Here is a 7,194-nt window from a genome sequence, read left to right as displayed (position 1 = left end):
TTGTAATCAAGGTTTCAACCTACAAACAGTTTATTTAGGTACAGCTAATAAAAATTTCAGACATTATATGTAAATTGTGATATTTATTATGTTATGATATATATATATATTGTACAAAGTATTTACATTTGTATGGTATTGATATAGTGTGAGTTACATAATCAGTACTTCACTATTACAATGTATACATCCAACATCTTGAAAATTATTTCCATGCCCTATTATGATTAGCCTTTCTCTCTACTGGTTTTGTTAAGCATTATTTCATCTTCACAACAACTAATGATCTATTTTTCATTGCCATAGGTTACTCTCTATGCTTTGCAGACCATTGTATAAAGAGAGCTATATACAGCCAATTTTTTGTATCATTCTTCTAACATTAATTTTATTCATTATTATCGTGTGTATGTGATATGCTTGTGAGAATGTTTGAATGCCAGTGAGTACCTTTAGAGGACAGAGGATATTTTTGTGTAGTTACTTGGTTTTCTCATCTCACTCTTGCATAAACTCAAGGACTGAATTCAGGTTTTCAGTATTATATGGAAGGTACTTTAGAAACTATCTTCCTGACCCATATATCACTCTTTTTATTGAAAATAATTATTTGAGAATTATCATTGTTGATTTAAAGAGTATAAAGTTCACTTTTCTTTACTTTTAAATATTAATAAATGGTATGAATATATCACAGTTATTAAAACATCATACTAGGGTGGGTGAGCACTGGGTTATTTCTAGTTTAATGTATTTTAAATAAATCTGTTATAAATATACCCAGTGAACATAGTTGTATACAATACTTTTAATTTTCTGGGGACTATATTATATGCTTAGGTTGAAAGCCTCATCATAGGGGACACACAGGTTTAAATGCAATGAAGCTGCTAATCTTCCCAATGTAGTTATAGACTTTAATGTTACCACCACACATAAGGTAATTACAGACACTCCCAAGCAGCCATAAAACTTCGTAGCTGAAAAGAGTTGTAGAGGGAAATTTCATAACTTAAAAGGACTTCCACGAGTCAATCTCTTCCTCAGCTGGGGTTTTGACATAAAGCCAATATGTGTCTTGATGAGTTAGGTAAGAGAACATGTGTGTCATAAAGTTCCCTGCTAGCCCTGGAACAGCTCTTGATTCTTATTTCTCAAGAATTACAACCTGGTCCAGATGTCTTAGGGTTAGTGACAAAAGCAGAGCAGGTTCAAAATACAGACTAGTATTAAGAGAAACTCTTTTGTGCATACAGCTTATAATATAATTAACGTTAGAAATCCAACTTGGATATTTGAACAAATAAGTGGAGAGTGTTATTACAAAGAGGGACACTCAGTGTAGGAAAACACATTAAGAAAGTATAATGCTGAGGTGAAGATTGGCCTGGCCATTAAGAGTGCTTGTTGCTTTTGCTGAGGATCAGTGATCAGTTCTCAGTACCCACATAGAGTCTCAGTGCCATCTGTAACTCAGTTTCACAGGAACTAATGCCTTCTTCTGATACCCTTGGATACAGGATGCATAAAGTGTACGCTTGCAGATAAAATCACTCAGGCACATAAAGTCAAATAAAGAAATTTATTTTAGAAAAAAGTACAATATTGAAAATATAGCTTTAATAACTTCGTTTTGCTAATCTGGCATCAGTAGCTTTTAATATCATGATTTTAAAATGTTCTTCGTGTTGATTCTGATTTTGACTAAGACTCATAATGCTCTGATTAGAATAAGGGTTCTGATTTGTGCATTTGATTTGGCTTTGTTCTTTTGGTTTTAGTAAAATGTCTTGTCTGCCCAGGCCAGCCCAACACTCATTCTGTAGCCCTGGTTGGCCTCAAACTCCCAAGCAATCTAGCAATCTACCTACCTCACTCTCCTCAGTGTTGGGAGTACAGATACAAGTCATCATGTCAAGCCTGGAATAAGACATTAAATTAGATGTCCCCAGCTGCAGAAATGCAGATTCTATATATCTTTATTTCAAACAATTTCATTTAGACAGACTGTTAAGCCTGACCACGGCTGATCAGTTTCCATCATTGTTGTTGTTGCTGATACTATGTGGTTTGCTTCATTCTCTGATGGTTTACTGTAGTTATCTGCTTGTATATCTCTAAGTTATATTTCTGAATTCTGTATGATCATTTTCACCATGCTTTTAAACTCTGTATCCACTGCAAAGTAGCATTTTTCCTTTCTCGTGTCTGCTGTAATTGAGTGTCACAGATAGAACTGTGGTTCTGTCTTACGGAGAAATCTGACACTATCATTTCTGAAATTATTTTTGTAAATTTCTCTTGATGTCAGACCATATAGAAAAGGTAGCTCAGAGGTCAAAAGCAAAACCTAAAAAATATTTTCTGTTATTCAAGTTATTTGTTATAAAACATTTTTATAACATATATATATGATCCCCTACATATTCCGGTATCACAGTAGATCCCCAACATATCCCTGTAACATGGTAGGTCCCCTACATTTCCCTGTTTTATGGTAGATCCTCCACATATCCCTGTATCACAGTAGGCCCCCAATCTCTCCACAACAGAAAAGGTTATCTAAAATCACCTGACCAGTCAAGAATGATAATTAGAACCCATGGACATAGTTTCTTTTTGGGAACATTACAAGCATGATTTCTTCATCAGTAAAAAAGTAAATATTAATATCTCAGAGTATCTTAGCATGTTAAATGCCAATCAATTTACTGTTATTGTTTCCAAGACATGTTATATCTCCTCTCCTGTATTTTTATTCATTTTATGTCTGCAACCCAAGACTACCTGAAGAACTGCAGAAATGAAAAAAAAAATCCTGATTACACTTTCATGTTGGTAAATTTGCTGTTCTTTTCTGTTCAAGCTTTATAGCAGCCCTCTTCTGACTTATCCTATTTTGGGCTATTCTTCATTGTGGCATATTGCCTACTGCGAAGTGACAAAGCGAGATAGAAAATAATTTATTGTTTTAATTATACTATTTACGATTGATGTTTTATATGCAAAAAAATATTTGCCACCTTCGGCATAGCAGTAAATTAAAATGTCAGTTGTTAGCTTAATCAGCAAGCCTCCCAGGCCCTAAGGTGGACAGTTCGAAGGAAGAGCATCCGAGATTGACGCCTGATTCCCACGTGCACACCTGCACCCAGAGAAAGGTGGACACACAGACACACTGCATGAAGAAGTTTAAAAATTAAAAAAAGATGTCAGTTTGTTATCTTTAACAAAGAAGAAACAGACATGCCCGTAGAGTATGGAACATGGACCAACAGCTTAGGAGTCTACAGAAATTCAAAGTATCATTGTGCTTCAGTATTTAATGGTAAAGACCAGTATTTGTGCCTGTTTAGTATACTGCATACACTTCAAACTGTGCATTGAGTAAATGCATCTCCAGGGTCAGATTCACTTAATGTTTTCCATATATTTGGTGGTTTAAGATGAGTTAGTAAGTAGCATCAGTGAAAAAAAAAAAAAAAAAAAAAAAAAAAAAAAAAAAAAAAAAAAAAAAAAAAAACAAAGCAAGTCTGGAGAAACAAAAGATATCCGCTAGTTGGCTAATTAAAACAAAGATACTTGCTATTCTGCATCCACTTGTCTTTATCTACCAAATATCTGTCTATTATTCTTTTCCCCCCAGCAAAAGCAGTGTCCTTTTGAAAGTTTAAGACTAAGTATAGCGTAGAAAACATATGTGTGGTTTTATCTACATTTTAGCTTAAGCATCAGATTCATCTCACATTACTTTAATTAAAATTGTGTGAAGGTTCTGGATTATCATGGCACAGTGTTCTTAGTATGTACTTAAAATTCCAACAGAGTAGTGTATTGCCGAGTTGTGCCAACCTTTGAAATGATAGGGAAAGCCAAGTTTGAATTTCTGAGATGAAAATGAGGTTTTCATCATTGTTTCATTTAACTAAAGGAGAAACAATAGATCTAATTATGCTAATGGTACTGTAGCTAGAATTTTTAAATTCACTTTTATAATGAATAAGCATACTTTACACATGGTACTATTAATGCAAAGATAACTATTCATAATATTGTTTGTTTCTTATCCAGGTAAGCTTTCCACATTTTTCTCAGCAACCTAATTTGTCTCATTATATTTCCCTTGTTCTTTGCCCTACAAAGCAATTAGTAAAATTAAATTCAAGAGTTGGAGAAATGGTTCAGCCATTAAAGGCTCTCAACCAAAACCAAAAAAATAAAATTTGAACGTTTCTTACTTTTAAAAACTGTGATTTTGTAAAATTTACTATGTAGAAATTACCGGGAGGAGACTAACGTTACACAGTTGAAAATATATGTTCACTGCTGGTAATGACTTGTACAAATGGGCAGATTCATTATAGTTAAAGACAGTTAATCAACAGCTCAACAGTTTGCCGACCATAATGTAAGATCAATAATATAGTAAATGCTTAATTAATGTGATGAATGACACATTGTAGAGATGATCAAGTTGTAAACACATGCAAATGTAATCTTTTGAGCAAAATTTAAAACTGATGGGCTATATTCAGTTATTCACTTTTGTGTGAGGCCCAATGGCAACAATTTACACGTGCCAATCAATTGGCCCCGAAATCCCAATTTTATGAGCACCATTGTCTCAATAAAATAGAGATTATGCTATGTGCTTATAAAACAGATTAAATGAATTGTAGGTAGGATTGAGGATTGGAAGTGAGTTTTGAAAGTTTCTAATGAGTGCGTGGAGAAGGAAAATGAGTAACAGAGAGATAAGTGAAAACAAATGCTGAGTTGCTTTAGAGCTTAAGCAAAATCGCCATCATAAATGTATAATGAATGTAATTACAGAGAGTATGAGGCTTTGTTCAATAACACATGCCAGCCTGAGGAGAATAAAAGATGTCTCAGTGGGTCAGCATTGGGGTACTGGCTTGGATGTAACAGCAGGAAAGGGAAATGAGTAATTGGGAGCCACAGAAAAAAGACACTGAGATGATTAATCATGAGAAGGTCCAGGTTGACCTGGGAAAGGAATAAGCCAGAAAGATTATATTTTAATAAACCTAGAATATTTCAAGTGATTAAAGGTTAGAGGTGAGGGTAGCAGAAGGTCTGACAGTGTGAAAAGTAGAAGAATAAGATTCTGACTGAATGTGTGGTAACATCAGAATTTTGGAATATGATTTATTAAGCTATATTCAATTTAATACATGCATGAGAAAAAGAAAAAAGGCCCCTTGCCTTTTCTAACAATTGGATTTATAAATAAAGGTAAAAAGTATATCTGGAGAAGATAAACAATTTTTTTTTCATTTATTTTCATTGTCAGTAGATCATGAGGCTGTTGAGTTTTAGATAAAGACCCCAAATAGAATTATTAGTAGCTTTACAATTAAGTTAAGGTAGTTAAGATATTTCATAAATAATCACTGTTTAAGATTCATTTTTAATCCCATTTGTGAGCTGATACATAGATAGTTGCTATAATTACATTGATCTTGCCTTAAATCCAGACAGAGACATAAGCATACCAGCCATTTAAATGGCCAATTGTCTCACCCTACAAAGGTTGTGAAGTACAAAATTTTGATTTGTCGTGAGTTTTATTGGGGAGTATTGTAAATAACCTGAGTCTAATTAATGTAAATAAATGTGTAAATAGTATGTGCCATCAGGACAACTGGACTAATGCTTTTGAAGAGTAAAAACAAAACAAAGAAAAGCAAAGAAAAAAACAGACACACAATGCCAAATGCATTTCTGGACTCTCAAGTTAAAAAAAAAAAAAAGAACAAGTAAGCCAATGGAAAGAAACCAGTTGAAAAGAAACTTTCTAAATCTATCAAATTTCTTTGGAGGCCTCACCTTTGGACAGAAAATGATGACACATAGGAAATGTTGGGAAGAAGAGAATAAGGTCTTCCCCAAGGAAGAGCCCCAATGAGGTATCCAATACCAAATGGACAAATTTGCATGAGATCAGGCACATACAGGTAACATTAGAAGAACTGAAAATGTTGTATTTGTGTATTTAGGAAATAATACATTATATTAGTAAAATATAAAAATTTAACAGGTTATCAATCACAAGGAAAAATTATAACAGAAAACAAAAATCAAACTTCATTTCTATCAAGTACCAGCAGGTTTTCCCCAATGTCCGGTGATTCAGGGGACACACACACGAGTGTGGGTGTGTGGTACATATATATGTATACTATATATGTATGTATGTATACAAATATAGTGCATAAACAAGTAAAGAGGTATACTATATATGTATAGTGTGTATACAAATATGGTGTATATGTAAACGAGTAAAGAAAAAAATCATGCATTTGAAAGATAGCAACAGAAAAAAAGCATTGAGTTGATATTTGAGAGGGGATAGAGAAAGAAAAGCAGAAAAGAACTGATTTTATAATTTCAAAGATTATAAAATTATTATTAAAGATACGTTTTGAAATTTTTTTTGCATGTATGTTTGATCAAATCTGCCTTGTCTTTGCTCCCCTACAATTCCTCCTTCATTCTCTTCACCAGTTACAGCTGTTCCTTTCCAACTTCATATTGTCTCCCTCTCTCTTTCTCCCCCCTTTCCTCCCTCCTTCCGTCCCCCTTCCAAAGCCATTAGATCCAATTAGCGCTGCCCATAGGTGCATGGGTATTGGACTATTTCCTGGAGACCATCCCTGAAAAATAACCTAATTTGCCTCCACAGCACTTGTCAATTATCGAAAGCTTCTCAGATTGCTGAGAACATGGTGAGCTCGTGTCCCATCTACACTAGGATTTCAGCTGGCTTACTTTTGTTATGGCTCAGTTGCCTTTGGGCGGGCCTTGTGCAACAGTGCTGCCATGTCTAGAAACTATTATTTGATGCAGATGTTACTCCTTCTGGATTTTAACAGTAATTTTGCATCTCCTCTTCCACAATCATCCCTGAGTTTTAGGGAAAATGGATTGTGATATGGATGCTCATTAGAACTGTGTAACCCATAGTTCTCTTATTTTCTGCACTCCCACTAGTATAGGTCTCTATAGTAACTACTACTTATTGTGATTAATTTCTGCATGATATTTCTCTGGTGGAAGTTGAAAGATACATTAATCTATGAGTTTAAAGATAAGGAATTAAGAGGCAGATCATTATTATGTTCATTTATTGGAATGATATCATTATATTCTCCCCCAGGGTCTATGACCTAG

This window comes from Alexandromys fortis, unplaced genomic scaffold, assembly GCF_014885135.2.
Source record: "Alexandromys fortis isolate MF-2015 unplaced genomic scaffold, M_Fortis_MF-2015_v1.1 scaffold_31, whole genome shotgun sequence".
Lineage (NCBI taxonomy): Eukaryota > Metazoa > Chordata > Mammalia > Rodentia > Cricetidae > Alexandromys > Alexandromys fortis.
The sequence above is the reverse complement of the archived record's forward strand: the minus strand, read 5'-3'. Positions refer to the sequence as shown.